Source organism: Nycticebus coucang, chromosome 1, assembly GCF_027406575.1.
Source record: "Nycticebus coucang isolate mNycCou1 chromosome 1, mNycCou1.pri, whole genome shotgun sequence".
Classification (NCBI taxonomy): domain Eukaryota; kingdom Metazoa; phylum Chordata; class Mammalia; order Primates; family Lorisidae; genus Nycticebus; species Nycticebus coucang.
This window is the reverse complement of record NC_069780.1, coordinates 99,930,755-99,952,848: the sequence shown is the minus strand read 5'-3', so window position 1 is coordinate 99,952,848 and position 22,094 is coordinate 99,930,755. Positions and strand designations below refer to the sequence as shown.

At 40.5% G+C, this 22,094-nt stretch overlaps 1 pseudogene; it reads left to right on the top strand.

Annotated features, from left to right (window-relative positions):
- The first annotated feature begins 1,835 nt into the window (after positions 1-1,835).
- LOC128593502 (uncharacterized) lies at positions 1,836-1,954 on the top strand (annotated as a pseudogene).
- The last annotated feature ends 20,140 nt before the right edge of the window (positions 1,955-22,094 follow it).

Here is a 22,094-nt window from a genome sequence, read left to right as displayed (position 1 = left end):
TCACAAAATGTCTTATCATAAAGTCTATGGAAGGGACTACAGCAATGGTCTTAAGAAATAGATATTTTTTCCCCAACATGGGGTTTGGATTATATCACTAATCCCCTGGATTTAAATAGTTTTCTTTTGAGGAGTTTAAATTCTAGTTCATGAAGAGGCTCTAATTTACTCATAGCAAATGCCCAGTACCACCCACCTGCAGCCAAGAAATAACATAGTCCAGACCAAAGCTGGCGTTGAAAAGGAAATCAACGTCTACCATCTCTGTGTTGGAATCCTCTGCGAGGGTATTACTGAAAATCTTCCACCGAAAGAACTAAACGAGAAACTATTCTGCAACTATCTTTTTGTTATTCCATACTATAAATGAACGGTGGTGAATTATCAACTCTTTCTAAACTCACTTCTACTGCTGAAGTCCAGTGTGTGCTGAAACACGGAAGTATTCTGGATACCTTCATGGCAGCAAAATCCAAAATGACTACTGAAAATATACCATCCTACAACCAGAAGGAAGAAGAGAAGGATACTTAAGGATACCCTAGTGTTTATCTGGGTCTTTTGCATGTTGTTAAATATCTTCCTGGTATTTCTTGAGCAGTACTCGTTATTATTCCAATTCTAGAGATAGAAATTTGGAGAGGCTAGTAATTGTGCCACGTCACTTAGGGGCAGTGACAAGTAGTGGTAGAATTTGAACTCAGATCTATCTGACACAAAGAGAGCCCATCGCTGACCTCAAGCCCCTCGTAATTTAACAGTTAGTATGTTTTGTGTGTGATGTTCCCCTCCTGTAAGCGGGTGGGCCGATTACTGCAGTCCTCGCCGGATTGGGTAAGCATGTATTTTGTTACTGCTCTTTCTTGAAAACCTAATACAAACTCCAAAGGAGGTGAAAATGCATCTTGAGACTGAGAATTTGTTTTTCTGGCTATAATTAATGAAGCTTTGCTTGAAAGAAATGTGCTACTTGCAGCAGGCACAGGCCCGGAACACCTGGCTTGGCACACTCACGTGCTCATGGTTACCGGGCCCTGGTACTTAGATCTTCCTGGAAATGTTTTGATCCTTTTTGCTCACACTAATAATACACTATGAAGTGCTGCTCTGCGGGATGTAGTTAAAGCTTATTTGAGCTTCGGAAACCACTGGCACTTTCCTGGGGGAACATATCAAAACATTTTTATTTTTATCTCAATCACTACAGAAAACTTCATGGAGAATAGTCTCTGTCAGTAATATAGGGCAATTGCTGTCACAAATAGTGTTTGAAAAGAAATGGCTTACATAGTCAATATACTGTGGTGGGAAATGGTGGATAAAAAGATTCAGTGGGAAATGTCTAAAAAAGTTTGCTTGAACTGGAATTGCCAGATTTTGTCCTTGTTTTTCTTTTTTACAAATCAGGCAGTTACTATATGATTTTGTCCATAGTCTTTCCAGCAAATAATACAATAGTGGTTTTTGAAAATATTAGAGATCATTTTCTTAGTTCTTAGTTATTGATTCACATGCCCAGGGGTCCTCAAACTGCGGCCCGGGGGCCACATGAGGCGGTGTGATTGTATTTGTTCCCGTTTTGTTTTTTTACTTCAAAATAAGATATGTGCAGTGTGCATAGGAATTTGTTCATAGTTTTGTTTTGTTTTTTTAAACTATAGTCCGGCCCTCCAATGGTCTGAGGGACAGTGAACTGGTCCCCTTTTGAAAAAGTTTGAGAACCCCTGTAATTAGCCCATAAATTATATGTATCTCTGTATGTATGTGTGTGTGAGAATGTGTTTGAACGTGAAGAACATTAGTGCATACCAGTAAGCATGAGAAGAGTCATTTAGATCTTTTGTGGGGTGGAAGCGTGGTGAGCGTGACGATTGGGTATTCATGGTTATGCGTGATATGTGTCTCCCTCAAAAAAAAAAAAAAGTTACAACATTGGCACTTTACCCATCTGATGTGAACTTAGAAGAAAAGAAGAGGAAAAAACTGTAATTTTATGTTGAAAATCAGAAAATAGCCAATACACTTTGACAAATACATATAGGGAAAAGTATGGTATATTTTTCTTATTTCATTCAAAAATGCTTTTGACGTAAGTCATACTCAAGTGGTCAAATTGGTAACACCTCGTTCTCTGACAGAAAAGTTCAGTTAATTTTCCCCAAGTTGAGCATGCCATGATTAGACACACTGAGGAGAACAGATTAAAATATATTACAGCATGTCATCCTGTAAGCATTTCCTGCATCATTCCTGTTAGCGGCAGCCTTCCAATATTTCGCTCTTTATTATTTGGAAAGTAATGGTGCACAGGAAAGCAGATTTGCGCGTGAATGCAGAGGCTCTAATCCCTGATTCTGGGTCATCATTAGTCCCTCCCCTAAGATCTTCCTCAAAGCACTCACCAAAGTCCTGTCAGAACTTGTAATGATTTTCTATAAACCAAAAGCTTCCATGAGTTATTATTTTGAGAATGTGCCATATCTTAGGCTGTAGCCTTAGCACTGTATGTTTTCTGCATTCTTAGTCACTGGGGGGGAAATGGACCTTATTATTATGTTCTTCTCTGTGGTTGTGAACAGAAAGATTTACTGTGCCAAGAGATTAAGGAGGAGAAATCAGGGAAGCAGGAGAGAGACAAAGCAGTAAAATCACTTCCTTAGAACAAACATCAGAGGTATTAAACGTCTTCCCATATTCGAATTTGGGCTTCCTCAAACTGGCTTATTTGCAGTCAGTCCCCTAGTTCATTGATTTCACAATTGAGGGAGCTGCATACATGTGGGCACACGTGTGCACACACACACAGGCACACACTCAGCCACACACGCACACTCACACACACACACACTCACGTGCTCACACACTCACACTCACGCGCTCACACACACTCACGTGCTCACACACATGCGCTCACACACACTTACACACTCTCACACACTCACACACACACTCACACACTCTCACACTCACACACACTCTCACTCTTCCTCATTGCCCAGCCAGGATCAGCTGAGTTATGTTGAAGGTGCTCTGTCTGACTTCCCTCTTACTCTTCCCCTGACAGGTAAAAATATCATCATGAAAATTGTGTTTGATTTTTGCATTGACGAGACTTATTTGATTTAGGGCTTGAACATTTTGCTTTGGAGTCATATTGTTCCAAAGACATGATTTTTACTGAGGGGCCATGGGACAGTGACGCTGGTACCTGTACCCTAAATCCTGAAGATCCAGAAAATTTTAGAGCATATTTATCTCTTTATTCTGGAAAGTTAGGTTTTTTATATATGCATATACATACATCTATATATGTGTGTATCTATAAAGATACATACAAGATATGTTTATAAAGATATATAAAATACATAAAAACATATAAATGAAATATATGGTATGTAAATTTTGTAATATATATTTTATATAATATACATTTTGTATAATATGCATATATAAAAGATACATATAAGATATACCCTATATGTCCATTAAGTTCTTTATTCTGGGAAGTCAGGTTGCTATTTTCGTTACGACACATATATGTGTATATATGTATTATATATATATGTATCAAGTGTATGTGTGTATATATCCAAGAAGGGTACTAGACCTTGTCAATTCCCTGGTGACTGAGCCGGGTATGGCCCTTGTCCCCAGAGAGTGAGTGGATCAGAGGGTTATGCTATCCAGTCAGTCGTGAAGAAACTAATGAAGCTGCAGAAGCACTCACAACTCTGCTGACTATCCTGAGATTCATGCCTTCTCTCTCCAAGCCAGCTCTCAGTGGTGCCAGCAACCCCGCTCTCCCCGGCTCTCTGAGATGACGATCTGGCGCCCTTTCCCTCTCTTCCAGCTTCCCACACCTCTTCACGCGGTTCTCAACTTCAACTACTGACTTTGCTCCCGTTTTTTCACCTCTCTTCCTTCATACAGCTCTAACTGCACAGAAATGTAACCTGGTAATTATGTGTGTGGACTGGGGAGGAGGACGAACCGAAGAACACAGTGGAAAGGCAGAACTGAAGCCAACCCAAGATGAGCAAAAGTGGAAGCTTTCAATGGGATAGAGATTTGGCAGTTAGGTAATTACCAGAGTAGAATGAAGTCCAAATTACACTAATCTGGACTTTTAAGGGTCTGCCAAAAAGCTCCAAGGACCTGCCTGATACATCAGTCATGTACAGGTGAAGAAAAAAATGGACAGAGCAAGTTTAATGGGGAGGGCTGAGAAAGAATAAACTTGCCTCCTGCTTGTAACTTACTCAGATAAGCCTCTTCAATAAATTGGTTATATGTCATGCACAATTACATGCATAATAATTCTTTGATGATCAGCAGGGTAATTATAATGTTGCTATTATTTATGATGAGAGCATAAATTGAGAAAATCCAGGAGAAAGCAGTTCATCTCTGAACCTGAGAAATAATCGTCCGAGAATTAAAAAAATATTGTTGCATGGCTATAGTTCCAAAGCACATGTTCTACCCGTTTCCCCCAGTGGACATGGTTAAATTCTTTGTTATTAAGTTGGTCTCCTAAAAACATTGGTGCCAGGGGCTGTGGTTCATACCTATAATTGTAGCACTCATAGTGGATGGATTGCTTGAGGTCAAGAGTTCAAGACCAATCTGAACTAAAATCCCATCTCTACCAAATATGGAAAAAAAAAGAGCCGGGCACAACGACCTACATCTGTAGTCCCTGCTCACCTGGGAGGCTGAGGCAGGAGGATCGCTTGAGCTGTGATGATGTCACTGCACTCTGTCTGGGCTAACAGAATGAGATATGTCTCAACAACAACAACAAAACACCAACGGGCCGATGAGAAGAGAACACTTGATGTACAGTAATGAATCTCAGACTTCCAAAGTGAAAAAAGTTTCTTACTGAAGTTGGCAGCCTGTTAAGGTCACTCTGAAGTGACTTTAATGAAAGCAAATTGTCTTTAAGGAAAAGGACTTAAATGGCTAATCAAGCTCCAAGGGCTTTATTCCAGAATAAGCACCCTGCTTAATTTTGTATTGCAATCTATTTTAAAATCCGTTTACTCTGAATCAGTTTACCCTTGAAAACTTTTGTATGTATCCCTGAGATTAGCCCATACCATAGCCAGAGTAAATGTCATCACGTGAAATTTCTAAGACATAGAATTTAACTGCTAATAATTTCATATTTTTATCATTTTTTTCCATGGTAAAGTATATTTTTAAAGTATGGACCTTTGTTTAGCAGTATTGTTTTTATTAACGATAACAGTAATGAGTCATAACACTTCATTAAGTTCCACAAGGCAGGCAGATGAAACACTTGAAATGGATCACCACAGTTCACCCTCATAAAACCATGAACTGCCTACTACTATTTTCTTCACTTTACAGAGTAGAAAATTAAGATTTGTAGAAGTTCACAAACTGGGCCAAGGTCACACAGCTAGTTACTGCTTGAGTCGGGATAAGAATCGACTTCTAAACTATATTATATTTGTCACTAAAAATTACTGGCTTCTTATCCCAATTCCTGATTGGTTCATTTAAGGTATGATCAGTGCATAGAAACTTGAAATCAAATTTAAATAACTCAACAGGAAATCAGATTTTATTAATAGAAACAAAATTACTCACCATAAGCAAGTTAGTTTATTTACAATTTTATATTGAAGGTGACCTCTGCTTCCAACCTTTCCACATGTATTGAGTTACGTTAACTTTTTAACAAATACCCTAACACTGTAATGACCAAACAGAACATAGGTTTTTTTTCAAGTTCATTTCCTTGGGCCTTGGAATTCTCCCACATGTCCTGTAGATTTGGCTAGACACTGAATGACGTCAAGGGGTACTGGGTGATGAAGTTTGCCAGTGAACCTGGAAGGTGGGATGTAGATATTAAGAAGAAATAGCTAACCAGTCTCTGTCAGACCATTATAGACTTTGAGGTATATTGACTGATATAGTCAAAATTTATTCACATCAAAAACATTTCAAGGTTTACATGTGTTTTCTATTACCTTAGGGATGTTTTATTCTGAAGACGTTTATACTTATGTTTTTCTCAGCTCTGAATTTATAGACAGTGTAATTCGCATTGCCAATAGGTTGGCTGATAATAATCAGAAAAAATTATAAATCTGTTTTATTTTGTATTCCCTCCCTTAAAATTATAGAACTTTCTGTGAATTTCATCCTTGTGTGTATCTTCGGTACCTGACAGAATTATTTTTATTCATATTGTGAGAGGCTGATATATGGAAGTGATGGAGAATTTCATGCCCAATGGCTTACTAATTGGGTGTTCAGTAGATTCTAATTTGTGGGGTTTCTCCAAATTGAATGATGTATTGCATATCAGTTTTACAACATAATTTATGAAGATGTGGCAGTATTTTATAAACTTTAATTAGCGCTCACAGACACACATATATTGCTATTTTAATAGTAAGTTAAGAAACTAAATTTTAAGAATTAAACAGTTTCATTATTTCAAAACTTACATCATTTTTTAAAATTGTATACTCTGAACTTTTTTCTATCAGAGCTGATTTTTAATATGCATTCTTAGTAGACAGCATAACTTAGCATATGAAGATGGCCAATGTAAAATACATCCACTGTTTTCTTTGTTTTTCTATTTCTACCTCAATTCTTTTTCATCATGGGCTATTTGTCCAGAAATGTCGATGCATTTTTGATAAAATTAATCTTACTCTTTTCTCAGTGGGTCATTACCATGAGACTTCATAACATTTTTCATTTGTTCTTCTTTGAAATTTTGCATTGTCTTCATTTTTTAAGTTGCAACTTTATAACTTGCAACATCTCAAGTGCATAGTATGCCAAATTCAGGATAATGAGAAATGTAACCTTTTTTGCCCCATGAAAGCACTCCAAAACTCTTTGATTTCACATAATATTGCCACTTTCCCCTATAGCCTTGATGTAAAATTCTTGTTATTAACGATGGTGGAGTCATAAATGTATCTCTGAAATATTGACGCGAGTGTTAAAAACTCCACATTCTTCACTCTTTTTTCATTATCCCTATTTGTGAAAATTTAAAATAATATAGTATCATGTGCTACACGGAACATACTAGGTACACGGTGCTGTTTGCTTAGTGAATAAATAAGAATGGGGCAACGTCACGTGACGATTCTCCATTGTTGTCTCTGGAAAAAAGGTCAGTGGGTCACAGTGTCAGTATTTGAAAGACGATGGCTCCATCCCTTGCATAGTGGCCTCAGGCCACTACTCAGGCCACCCACTTTGTGGTTGCATTATATATGCCACGAGATTCAGGAGTAATGAACCCTTTTTCAACTTTCATGTGTGGGACTGTGCTCAAAAATAAGAGAAGCCGCATATTAAAAATATATTAGAACTTAAGTAATTTTCAATTTATTGATGTTACTCCACAAAAAGTGAATATGTCAGACAAAATACATACCTCTCTGAACATTTCTACATGAAGTAAAACTTGGAGAAAGCAAATAAAACAAAGCTTCTCTGGAGATTTGCAGAAGTAAAGACATCATTGGAGAGTGAGGGAATTTTCAGTCCGCTGAAGTTGAAGGGCGGCCTGCTGGTTCCTGCACTCCTCCCGGGTTCCTCTTCATTGGAGAGGCCGTGGGTTTGTTCTGCTGAATGGTTTCCAGAGCGTTTGGGAGATGTGACCCTCTAGAGACTTTGAAGGGATTTGATTTTTGATTCCCAAGTACTATTGAGAAAGTTCAAGTATTGAAAGAGTGTATGAGAAAATCTATATGGAAGATCAATTTCTCAAGTACTTTGTAAAAGCAGCAGATGAGAGTCTCATTTGACACAGAATATAGAAGTTCTATGCCAAAAATTTGTCAACACACTTGATCTTGTGGACAAAAATATAGATTTTAACTCACAGGGTATATGATGTCCTGTCAAAGCACTGATCACTCCACAATCGAGTTCAACAATCAATTTCAAGAGGCTTATAAGCCCACTACAGATGTGATTCCTGAGCAGGAATAAACAGTCTGGCCACAGCTCTGCTAAGATATGAATTTGAATCATGACATGGGTAATAAATTAGTACATGAACTATTCAATACAGGATTATAAACTATTAGCCAGGCACTTATGAGTACTCTCTTTCATAAACCATTCCATAATCCGGGCGGACAGTTTTCTGTCAGTCCAAATGAATGCATTTAGGATATAACAGGTATACCTGGGAGGACCCCTCGAGATCATTAGTGGTGGCAGTGATGCCTGTGCTGTGAGGATGTAGCATTTATCAATAGCCAATGTTCTGCAAAGAATAGGGAACAGCTGGCAATTCTCCAAATACATAGCCGAGCATATCTATTTAGCCAACTGCGTCGTGGTGTGGGTCGGGCAGAAGGTATTGGGTTAATTAGATGTTATGCCTTGCAAGCAGGGAAAGTTTTCAAGGAATTAAAATACAATGAAATCCAATTTACGCCTAAAAATATTGTAACCATGGCTTAATATTTGATCACATCAAAAGCATTTGAGAACTTCTAAAGCCTCGGGGACATAATTATGAATCTTGCTTATTATTGTCCTGTGCATATGCTGACGCACCGACTAGTAGAGCTTTCTGGTGGACAGCACACCAGAACACCGGCCCTTGTTTACCTTCTATCATGGATACTCGATGGGTGGCAGTGAAGGATTTACTTTATGGACTTGATTGGCTTTTCAGATTAAAGAAATGGTTCACAATTCCAGAAAGTATAGATAAGCAAAAGACCTCCTGAATGGTAACTGGAGCAATTATCCGCTAATGATGAAGGGTGGAAAATATTAGGGTTTAAAATTTGTTTCTTCTGGTTCTTCCTGATAATCTACTGCATATTCACTGACTTAATCCGGAGACCACAAAAACGTTACTTTGAAAAAAAACAGTCCAATAAAGAAAATATGTATGTATATTGACCCATAATGGTAAATTGATCCAGTTTTTTTCTGAGTACTTTTAAATTATGGCTTGTATTTGTCTATGAGACTCTGAGCTGGTGGCAGCACAGAGTGGTCCTCCCCTTCCCTTGTCCCATGGCCCTGGCTGGGACTTCCAGCACTGTGCTAAACCGTAGTGGAGCACTTCCTTAGTAAAGAGCACAGCCACAACGCAGGCTTCAACCTTACGAATGCAAACTACAAAACCTAATCATACAGCCCACATATTAATCTGGGTGGGGGGTTGGGGGGGAAGTGTTAAATCCCAGCTTTACTAGTCACTATTTTTGTGACTCTGGGCAATATGCTAAAAGCTTTTCCAGTCTCCATTCTCTTATTTGAAAAATTGTAGGAATAATTATCCTTACTTACTGGGCAAATCAAATGAGTTAAACCAAGTAAAACATTTAGAACGATGATTGTCAGGTTTAGTACATGTTAGCTATTATTGATATATTTCACATTGTGACTATCATTGATTCTTTTGTTTGTTTTATAAAAGTTATTATATATTAGAAAAAATATTTTTTTTATTGTTGGGGATTCATTGTGGGTACAAGAAACCAGGTTACACTGATTTCATTTGTTAGGGAAAGGCCCTCTTATAATTGTGTCTTGCCTCCGAATGGTGTGTCACACATGGAGACCCCCCTTCCCTCTCTCTGCTCTTTTCCCCCCACCCCCTCCCCCCTTCCCTCTCTCTGCTCTTCTTGCCCCCACCCCCTCCCCTTCCCTCTCTCTGCTCTTCTTGCCCCCACCCCCTCCCCCCTTCCCTCTCTCTGCTCTTCTTGCCCCCACCCCCTCCCCTTCCCTCTCTCTGCTCTTTTCCCCCCACCCCCTCCCCCCTTCCCTCTCTCTGCTCTTCTTTCCCCCACCCCCTCCCCCCTTCCCTCTCTCTGCTCTTCTTGCCCCCACCCCCTCCCCTTCCCTCTCTCTGCTCTTTTCCCCCCACTCCCTCCCCCCTTCCCTCTCTCTGCTCTTCTTTCCCCCACCCCCTCCCCCTTCCCTCTCTCTGCTCTTCTTGCCCCCACCCCCTCCCCTTCCCTCTCTCTGCTCTTTTCCCCCCACCCCCTCCCCCCTTCCCTCTCTCTGCTCTTCTTGCCCCCACCCCCTCCCCCTTCCCTCTCTCTGCTCTTCTTTCCCCCACCCCCTCCCCCCTTCCCTCTCTCTGCTCTTCTTGCCCCCACCCCCTCCCCCTTCCCTCTCTCTGCTCTTTTCCCCCATCCCCTCCCCCCTTCCCTCTCTCTGCTCTTCTTTCCCCCACCCCCTCCCCCCTTCCCTCTCTCTGCTCTTTTCCCCCATCCCCTCCCCCCTTCCCTCTCTCTGCTTTTCTTGCCCCCACCCCCTCCCCCTTCCCTCTCTCTGCTCTTCTTGCCCCCACCCCCTCCCCTTCCCTCTCTCTGCTCTTCTTTCCCCCACCCCCTCCCCCCTTCCCTCTCTCTGCTCTTCTTTCCCCCACCCCCTCCCCCTTCCCTCTCTCTGCTCTTCTTGCCCCCACCCCCTCCCCCTTCCCTCTCTCTGCTCTTCTTGCCCCCACCCCCTCCCCTTCCCTCTCTCTGCTCTTCTTGCCCCCACCCCCTCCCCCTTCCCTCTCTCTGCTCTTTTTCCCCCCACCCCCTCCCCCTTCCCTCTCTCTGCTCTTCTTTCCCCCACCCCCTCCCCTTCCCTCTCTCTGCTCTTCTTGCCCCCACCCCCTCCCCCCTTCCCTCTCTCTGCTCTTTTCCCCCATCCCCTCCCCCCTTCCCTCTCTCTGCTCTTCTTGCCCCCACCCCCTCCCCCCTTCCCTCTCTCTGCTCTTCTTGCCCCCACCCCCTCCCCTTCCCTCTCTCTGCTCTTCTTGCCCCCACCCCCTCCCCCCTTCCCTCTCTCTGCTCTTCTTTCCCCCACCCCCTCCCCCTTCCCTCTCTCTGCTCTTCTTTCCCCCACCCCCTCCCCCTTCCCTCTCTCTGCTCTTCTTTCCCCCACCCCCTCCCCCTTCCCTCTCTCTGCTCTTCTTTCCCCCACCCCCTCCCCCTTCCCTCTCTCTGCTCTTCTTTCCCCCACCTCCTCCCCCCTTCCCTCTCTCTCTCTGCTCACCCGGCCTGTGCCGTGCTGTTCCACACACTGTGCATTTGCACCTGCTGTTTCTCTGCCTGGTGTTCCATGCTCAGCTGAATACTGGTCAAACTACTATTGCGTCTTTTCAAGATGAAATTCTGGCAACTCCTGGCAAATCTGCCCCTGACTTATACAGAGAATTAGTCACTACCTCCTATACGCCTTACTCATCTCACACAAACCCTGGTTATCTTTAAAGTAAGTGTGAGGGCTGAGTGTGGTGGCTCACACCTGTAATCCAGCACTGTGGGAGGCTGAGGCAGGTGGATCACTGGAGCTCAGGAATTTAAGACGAGATTGAGCAAGAGTGAGACTTGGTCTCTAAAAAGAATAGCTAGGCACCCATAGTTCCAGCTACTAGGGAGACTGAAGCAAGAGGATTTCTTGGGCCCCAAAGTTTGAGGTTGCTGTGAGCTATGACATCATAGCACTCTACTGAGGGTGATAGAAACTCTGTCTCAAAAAAAAAAAAACTGTGTATTTGAAATAATTATTTAATTCCACCTCTCCTCCTAAAATGAGAGGTTCTTGCGGGTACTGAGTGTAGTGTCACCTGTAGAGGACGTTAATAACCACATGTTTCTTTGCTTGCTGAAAGAAGGATTGAACAAATGTTAATTAACTTACAGCTTTTGGATTTTTTCTTTTTTTTAATTGATACATGATATTGCACATATTTGGGGGATACTCATCAGCCTTTGTTATGTGCATAGAACGTGTAATGATCAGGATGTCTGGGTGTCTGGCACCTGGTGTGTTTATCATTTCTATCTATGTCTTTCTTCATAACGTTTCAAGTCCCCCCTTACAGCTACTTTAAAATACACTATGTGTTGTGCTAACTGTGGGCACTCTAGTTTGCTATCAAACATCAGCATTTTCTTATTCACCACGCTCTCTTCCTTTCTTTCTCCCCACCAACCGCACCCTTCCCAACTTCGGGTTCCTCTCTTTCTAGTCTCAATTTCCATGTGCTCAACTTTGTGAGTGAGAATGTGAAGAATTTGTCTTTCTGTGCCTGGGTTATTCCACTTAATCCAACGACCTCCAGTTACAGCCATCATGCTGCAAATGACAGGATTTCATTCTTTTTATGGACGAATAACATCCCACTGTGCATGTGGACCGCATCTTCTTTGCCCATTCATCCACTGTTGGGCACTTAGGTTGACTCCATATTCTGGCCATTTTGAATCGTGCTGCAGAGGACATGGGAGTGTAGATATCTTTTTTTTTTTTGCAGTTTTTTTGGCCAGGGCTGGGTTTGAACCCGCCACCTCCAGCATACGGGGCCAGTGCCCTACTCCGTTGAGCCACAGGTGCCGCCCATGGATATCTTTTTGATGCATTGATTTCCTTTCTTTTGGATGTATAACCAGTAATGGAATTGCTGGATCATACAGTGGCTCCATTTTTGGTTTTTAGTTGGAATATTTTCCTCTTAGCTGCACAGCTGACTTAGCTCAGTTTGTTAACAGCTGCGTGATACCCTACTGTGTGGAGGGAAGTTCCACTAATACAGAAAGCCCTGGGAGGCTGCACAGTGGCTGTTCCGCTGCTATGCTTAGGAGTGTCTGGGACAGCACCTCTTTCCACTCGGAGCTCAGGACACAGGAAAGATGAGAGCACTGTAGCTGCGGCTGGGCCTTAACCAGGGGGCAGGAGGAAGGCTGTGACTTAGCATAAGTTCAAAATTTTTGTCCTTTACTATAAAAAATTCCAATAGGATATAGTTTATGTGATCTGTAAATGTACAATTTATAGAATTTCAGCTACCTGTAAATGAACCAAAACTTTCTTGAATGTTACATTAAAATTGAAATTGAGGGTGAGTTCAGATTTCCTTTTGGTGATAAGGATATAATTCCTGATTATAAGAGTTCATGGTAGAAAATGTGAACATATAATAATCAAAAGCAAAGAACCTAGGGATGCAAGGCTGGTTTAACATACACAAGTCCATAAACGTTATCCACCATATTAACAGAGGCAAAAATAAAGATCACATGATCCTCTCAATAGATGCAGAAAAAGCATTTGATAAAATCCAGCATCCTTTTCTAATTAGAACACTGAAGAGTATAGGCATAGGTGGCACATTTCTAAAACTGATTGAAGCTATCTATGACAAACCCACAGCTAATATTTTACTGAACGGAGTAAAACTGAAAGCTTTTCCTCTTAGAACTGGAACCAGACAAGGTTGTCCTCTGTCACCTTTACTATTCAACATAGTGCTGGAAGTTCTAGCCAATACAATTAGGCAAGACAAGGAAATAAAGGGAATCCAAATGGGAGCAGAGGAGATCAAACTCTCCCTCTTTGCTGACGACATGATCTTATACTTAGAGAACCCCAAAGACTCAACCACAAGACTCCTAGAAGTCATCAAAAAATACAGTAATGTCTCAGGATATAAAATCAATGTCCACAAGTCAGTAGCCTTTGTATACACCAATAACAGTCAAGATGAGAAGCTAATTAAGGACACAACTCCCTTCACCATAGTTTCAAAGAAAATGAAATACCTAGGAATATACCTAATGAAGGAGGTGAAGGACCTCTATAAAGAAAATTATGAAATCCTCAGAAAGGAAATAGCAGAGGATATTAACAAATGGAAGAACACACCATGCTCATGGATGGGCAGAATCAACATTGTTAAAATGTCTACTTCCCAAAGCAATCTACCTATTCAATGCCATTCCTATCAAAATACCAACATCGTACTTTCAAGATTTGGAAAAAATGATTCTGTGTTTTGTATGGAACCGTTAAAAAACCGTATAGCTAAGGCAGTTCTTAGTAATAAAAATAAAGCTGGGGGCATCAGCATACCAGATTTTAGTCTGTACTACAAAGCCATAATGGTCAAGACAGCATGGTACTGGCACAAAAACAGAGACATAGACAATTGGAATCGAATTGAAAACCAAGAAATGAAACTAACATCTTACAACCACCTAATCTTCGATAAACCAAACAAGAACATACCTTGGGGGAAAGACTCCCTGTTCAATAAATGGTGTTGGGAGAACTGGTTGTCTGCATGTAAAAGACTGAAACTGGACCCACACCTTTCCCCACTCACAAAAATTGATTCAAAATGGATAAAGGACTTAAATTTAAGGCATGAAACAATAAAAATCCTCCAAGAAAGCATAGGAAAAACACTGGAAGATATTGGCCTGGGGAAAGACTTCATGAAGAAGACTGCCATGGCAATTGCAACAACAACAAAAGTAAACAAATGGGACTTCATTAAACTGAAAAGCTTCTGTACAGCTAAGGAGACAGTTACCAAAGCAAAGAGACAACCTACACAATGGGAAAGGATATTTGCATATTTTCAATCAGACAAAAGCTTGAGAACTAGGATCTATAGAGAACTCAAATTAATCCACATGAAAAAAGCCAACAATCCCGTATATCAATGGGCAAGAGACATGAATAGAACTTTCTCTAAAGATGACAGACGAATGGCTAACAAACACATGAAAAAATGTTCATCATCTCTATATATTAGAGAAATGCAAATCAAAACAACCCTGAGATATCATCTAACCCCAGTGAGAATGGCCCACATCACAAAATCTCAAAACTGCAGATGCTGGCGTGGATGTGGAGAGAAGGGAACACTTTTACACTGCTGGTGGGACTGCAAGCTAGTACAACCTTTCTGGAAGGAAGTATGGAGAAACCTCAAAGCACTCAAGCTAGACCTCCCATTTGATCCTGCAATCCCATTACTGGGCATCTACCCAGAAAGAAAAAAATCCTTTTATCATAAGGATACTTATACTAGACTGTTTATTGCAGCTCAATTTACAATCGCCAAAATGTGGAAACAGCCTAAATGCCCACCAACCCAGGAATGAATTAACAAGCTGTGGCATATGTACACCATGGAATACTATTCAGCCATTAAAAAAAATGGAGACTTTACATCCTTTGTATTAACCTGGATGGAAGTGGAAGACATTATTCTTAGTAAAGCATCACAAGAATGGAGAAGCATGAATCCTATGTACTCAATTTTGATATGAGGACAATTAATGACAATTAAGGTTATGGGGAGGGAAACAGAAAGAGGGACAGAGGGAGGGGGGTGGGGCCTTGGTGTGTGTCACACTTTATGGGGGCAAGACATGATTGCAAGAGGGACTTTACCTAACAATTGCAATCAGTGTAACCTGGCTTATTGTACCCTCAATGAATCCCCAACAATAAAAAAAAAAAAAAAAGCAAAGAACCTGTTCAAAAATCATTAATAATTTCACCAGCAGGATAATCAATAGTAACCTTTCATAAATTTTCTGTACATTATTACTTTATAAATATCAGCTTCACTCAGTAAATCCTTATAAACATGCCATGGCATTAGTCTTTTTTCTAACAACATGAATTTTATATTACAGAAGTGTGCTGCGATTCACTTAGGCATTTTATACATGTACACTTAGCCAACTTATAAAACGTAACTATTGGACTTTTTATTTTTAGTTTTTGCTATTATTAGTAACACTGATATAGACATGCATCTTCTATTACTCTCAGATTATTGCCTTAGAATTGCATCCTAAAAGTAGACTTTCTGGTTCAAAGAGTATCGGCAACACTGTCAAGCCTCTGATACATATTGTCAACCATCTGGGCAGATAACAATTTAGCCTCCTCTTCCAGTGGAAGAATATGTAGATTTCTCTGAGTCCTTGCTAATTGTGGATATTTTGTTTTCATTTTTAACTTTGCCTACACTGTGTCTGGTTTTAATTTTTGTAATGTTGGTCACTTTAATATTTTGTTAACATGAGTAATGTATTTTTGGATTAAGAATACTGTGTATTAACTAACATTCTATCACATATTTCAAATATTTTCCTCCATTTTGTGTTACTTAGTTTCCTTGTTTTGCTATGCAGAATATTTAAATTTCTTCATAGTCAGAGATATAGAAATCTTGTCTCTTAATGAGTTTTTACTCTGTTTTTGTGTTGAAAAGGCTTTTAACTTTAAAGTTACACATACATATAATATATATAGTTAAGCAAGACATAGTGGCTCAGGCCTATAATCCCAGCACTCTGGGAAGCTGAGGAGGGAAGATCCTTGAGCTCAGGAGTTCCAGACCAGCCTTAGCAAGAGTGAGACTCCATCTCTACAAAAAGAAAAAAACAGAAAAACTATCTGGGAGTGATGGTGGACACCTGTAGTCTCAGCTACTCAGGAGGCTGAGGCAAGAGGATCACTCAAACCCAAGAGATGGAGGTTGTTGTGAGCTATGATGACACAGCAGTCTACCCAGGGTGACGGAATGGGACACTGTTTAAAAAAAAAAAAAAAAAAGACATCTTTGTTATATTCAAACTAAGCTCTTAACATTGTGTGATAAATCTCATGTACCCTGAAATGACATAACAGTATCTATGGAAAACTCTGCTGTTAAAATGTGTCTACGTCGTATCACTCAGTATCTTTCAGGAATTGGGGTCTCAATGAAAACATCATCCCCCCAAATCTGTCTCCATGCTCAGATCGATTCTCTGGTAGGAAAGTGTAGAATGTTAATGAAAGAGTTCATAGTTAACCTGTCAATCACTATCTCTGACCTCCCATAATTTGCAAAATATTTTCGTATCCTTAATGAAGGCATCCATTTACATAAGCCACAGCACCCTGCGGTGAGAGTCACTGGCATTAGGCAAGTTCACCTTTAAAGTATTAATGAATCTCCACTTTTTTTCTCTGTCATATCCCAGTGGGCAGCTTTGTGGCATTCTGATCAAACTAGTCTCTCATTGAAGGAGCCAAAAGTTGGAATTCATCAATATGTCTAGTCTAGTATGACATCCTTTTATCCAAGGTCCTCCAAATCCTCAGATACTAGCATGATTGTACATATCAAGTTAATATTTCTGCTTGCTTATTTATTTATTAGTATGCTGCTTTGAAACAAGAGGATTTATAGCCTGTTTACACTGTTTATAACTGTGGCATTTTTCCAAAGAGCGACTTTTGTGTTTTTAGTCAAATGATTCTGTAAATTACAGTCTGCTCTTTCTCCTAAAATCTGTCCCTGATGTTCATCAGAGTTTGAAAAGCTTCAGGGTAGGAAAGTGTGTGTAACAGGGATGGTCACTCTTCTCTGTACTGGACGCACTGGACGAGAACAACTACACATGTCGGTCGACTGTTCCCCACCAATGTTACATGTGCAGGTTTAGACTCCGTATTATAAACGGAAACACAGTGAGAAACTGAATTTTACTGAATGGTTACTTTTTGCCAGGTATTACCTGTCTTAGAGATATATCAATCAACATAGTAGTCCTGGCCATCAAAAAGCAAACCTTATCATGTGGGAAAAAGAAAACTGAAGCAATAAGCATATAGTAAGTTCAGTGACAGACGTGTACCCAGGATATTGTGGGGACACAGAGAGGGCACAAGGCAAGTCACTGGATGGAGGGTGGATAGAGGGTGGCTTCCTAGAGAAAGAAACCACTGCATTAAATCTTAAAGAATGTATCAACTATGGAGATAAATTTATGTCACATTTTACTCAAAATATCACATTTGTTGCCTTATTTCTGCATTAGGTAAGACAGCATCATCCTAGACAGTGACATTAAAAAGCAGACTGCAATTAATTAGTCAATTTTCTTATGTACAAGAAGTCCATGATGTTACTGCATAGTAAGAAAACAAAAAAGAGTGGGGAATTATGTATAGTTTTTAGGAAAGGAAGAATTATTGAACTCACTAATAAAGCTTACAAAAGTTCTAAAATGCTGGAAGAAAATATGGCACTTAGGAAGTGATCACAAAGTGATTGTTGCTTTGGTTAATTTAAAGTGAGGCAGGAATCAGACAACAACGAACTGCTGTAATCTAGAGAGAAGCCACACTCAGAGGGGGACCACGAGTTTCCCCAAAGTTGTTCATTGATGTTTTACAAAGAAAAAATGTTTTTTTATTCCAATGATTTGGGAAATATAAGCTGAAATAAAATCAGAAAGTTTTTTTTTTTTGCAAGATTTCTTAGGACTTTTAATACACCATGCAGTATTTCCCTGAAATTACTGATTAGGGAAACTGTTGTTTTTTTTGTTTTTTGTTTTTTGTTTTTAGAACACCAAGCCATAGTAACAAAACTAGTGTTTCAAAAAAACTAGGAGATACTGGCAAGAGAAATATTGGATAAATTTCAGGAAAGTGGACTACATATTTGCCTCCAAACAGGTGTTTGAGAAAAAAAAAAAATTGCTCTTTCTCACTGACTAAATTGAACCTCAATCTCAAGCTTCTATTACAATTGATTGAAGATATCTTTGTTGTAATCATTACAGGTAAGTTCAATTTCTGGTTGTAATACCACCAATTTGAGGCTCCCCTCTCCCCCGCCCTTCTCAGAGTAGCATCAAAGTGCTGGTGAGGTTACTCAGGATCACAGCACTGGGATAGGACATGTGGTTCTCATCTGGGAACCGTCCACACAGCCACCAGCTGTGGTTTACACAGACCCATCTGGTTTTCAGTTGTTGTTATTCTTCTCTGAAATGTCTGCCTTTACATCTGGCTCCCCAGCCACATGTTCACACTCCATCCACAACAAGTCACCTCCTTTTCATTAAGACACCCGGTCAGGTCAGCCAGCTCACTCTTAGCTCATTTCTGGGCCTTCCTCAAAACTATGAGAAAATTTGGCTGCTCCCCAGACCATTCTAGGTTTAGTGAAGCTGTCTGAGATCAGCCCTGTCCCTAATACCACCTCCTTATAACAGTGCTACCTTCCAAGACTCCAAATAGAAAATCTCCATTTCCAAAGGAGAGTCAAAAATCTCTTTTCCAAATTCCCCTAGGCATTGCCTTGTTTCATCCTCTTAAAGAAAAGCTGGGTGGTAGTGAGGTTGGAATTTTGAGTTGTTATTACAAAGGATCCCACTTTAGACACCACACTCTGCAGAATAACAGTGATTACATATTCACCCACATTATAGTCAAGGCCCCGTCAGAACCTGTGATCAGGGTAGAGTATATCTCTTCGAGTAACCTTTAAGAATCACTTTAAGTGTGGATCCTGTAAGTTTTGTTCTCTTGGTGAATTCTAAAGATTCAATTTACAATGTCTAAAATCACTTTTTGAAAATATATTTGTATGTATTCCATTCGTATCTCCATAGAAACTGACTTAGATACTTTTAGCAAAAAAGTGAAGCCTAATTACCACTATTAACACTAACATCAATTATTAACACTAACATCAGTTATTTAATCACCAAAACAGACACCTTTAAATCAAATGGATAATCTTGTCACTAAGAAGTACTTATTCCCTTCTGGGAAGTTTTTACCAAAACACCAAAAGTGATTGATAAAAGGAAAGTGTTCATCTTAATGCCAAATCAACAATGAGATTTCCTTTATTTCTCTATCTCCCTTTAGAGTTAAAAATAGATGAGAAAAATCACTGTGTATTTTCATGAACTAGAAGTTGAAGTCAATCTATAGGAAAAAAACAAAACAAAACTGGTGTGTTAGGACGTGTGTCATGCAGCAAGCATTCCCACATGTAATACTGACTTTGTTAGGACTGTTATTACTGTACAGACAAGGAGGCCAAGGAGCATAAAGGTGAAATTATTTGTCCACAGTCACAATCTAAGGTGGTGGAGCTTCTATTTGCATCTTCTGTTGATGCCTTCAACTTACTTAACAGAGACATGCATTCTCCAGGAGATGAAAAGAAAAAAAATAAATCATATATTGCATCAGAAACAAGGAGATTCATTGGTTTTCTTAAAACTTGAGAGAAGTTACTATCAGGCATCCTACAGTCTTTGTCGTCTCTTTTCATGGTTGGCAGAATTCAGGTCCTGTGTTTTCCCCACATGAGGGCCACGGGTGGTCATTTTGCCTACTGCCCGTTTAGCGTTGCCGTCTTGGGCTCCAGGTGCCCATGTGTTTTCTGGGGTCATCTCAGGCCCTGTGTGACCCTCCCTAAACCCACTCAAACTCTTTAGAGAATGGGCACTTAGCTTTCACGGATGTAATTTTTTTTTCCTCAGACAATAGGACACTTGCAGAAAATATGATACTTTATTTGGTCTTTGAGAATACTTCTTAGAGTCTACCCCACCTCCCTAATCCTTTCCAACTCACCCCAGTTCTTGCCATTCCCAAGATCAGCCTTCGTCCCCTATTACACAAACGGCATCTCCTTGTCATGCCAAGGCCTCTGTGAAGTTATTATTCTTTGGAGAGTAAGATGACCCAGAGATGTTAGCTTCCCTAAGGAGAATATCGCTGTCTCCTCTGTTGCTTGGTGTCTACCAACAGCCTAGAACTGTGTTTGGAAGATACTTGGCCCTTAAAAACTAAGTGTCTAGTCAATGCATAGTACCCTGATTCCCCGAAAATAAGACATCCTCCAAAAATAAGACCTACTTACAGAAAAGTTAAGACGTCCCCTGAAAATAAGGCCTAGCGCATCTTTGGGAGCACACCTTAAAATAAGACACTGTCTTATTTTCGGGGAAACAGGGTAATAGGAGAAAAGTCATAAAGTTACATTTTCCTGGTTATTTGGCACTTTCTCATTTAGTTCCTTGGGCCTCCAGGGTAAGAATGTGGTGTGTATCTAGTCCCCCAGGTCCTTGTTTAGGCCTCTTGTGGAGTTCAAGTGACTATTTGATCATGAAGAGCCTGGGAATTAAAACCTGAGTTAGTCATATTCTAAATCCTGTTGCCACTGCACTGTAACTTGTCAAAAGTTTTGTGTGTTTCATTGTGTCCAGTTTTGTGTCCATGGGTACATAGAGTAAGAGGTACAGATTGTAGAATCCCCGTCATGGTAACATTTAGCCTGTTTTCTAAGGCATTTATCTGCCTGGGGCTGGTTACACTTTCTGCTTAGAATTTCTGCCTTGCATGTTGCAATTTCCTTGCATTCTCCCTGATGAGGTACATAACCTGTGAAGAGTCTAAGAAGTGTCCTAACCTGCAAAAAAGTTTTATAGGTCCTGGAGGGTAGGCCTTTTGACATTTTCTATGGTTTGGACTTCAGCCAGCCAATGAAATTATTTCTGGTCTCAGGATAATTTTTCATCCTGCCACTAGATGGCAGGAGCAATAAGAACCAGCTCACATCTACATTGTCAGAAAAGAACCACAGTCCAGAACTGTGTTTCTACATCTTTCCCAGGGCTGTCGTTTGTTCATTCAGGTAATACTTACTGAGCACCTACTATGTGTCAACCAGAGTTTTATGACAGTCAGGATGCATCAGGAGACAAAACATACAGTAACAGGCCTTATTAAGAAAGAGAGACATGGTAGAGTTAGGTGATACTTAACAGATAAAAGAGGATTGGGAAAAAGAAATACAGTGAATAACAATCAGAAAGGAAGCTCCTGCTGGGTATGTAAAAGCAGAGAAAGATGGTAGCTTCCCTAAAGTGGATGCCAGAAAGGGTTGGTGTGAGATGAGGTACAGGATGCCGTCTGCAAGAGATTTGTTGGAGGAAACGCCTATGAAGGAGAAAGGGGACAGAGCCAGGGAAGGTGAGGCGGGGATGCTGTGAGGTAGGGGAGAAGGAGGAGGGCGAGCAGGGGGAAGGAGCATCTCACTCTGCAGTACACCTCTGGTGACCAGAGGACAGACCTGGAGCCAACATCACCGCTGGATGAATCTGTGCCTTTTAGGAATGGACCTAAGTTGGTCTCCTGCAGTGCTGGCTGGGGTGAGCTGAGGACTTATGGGCTCCCTGGGAAGGAGGGCCTGGATTGTAAAAGGTAGCAGGAGCTTTCCCAGTTGTGTTCTCCACAGCAGGACATCTGGATGCAGGGCTTCCTCAGTGTCTTCAGCATTCAAGGAAGCTAGAGGTAGAAAAACAAAAAGGGAAGGGACCTGGAGAAATTGCTGAGTCAGTGGACAGGACAGGCATTTGTTAAATGCTATGGATGATTTCAATTATTTTATTTTATCAAAAAATATTTTTTGTTTTTCATCTTCAGTGAATAGAACTATATATTCTTGAATTTTT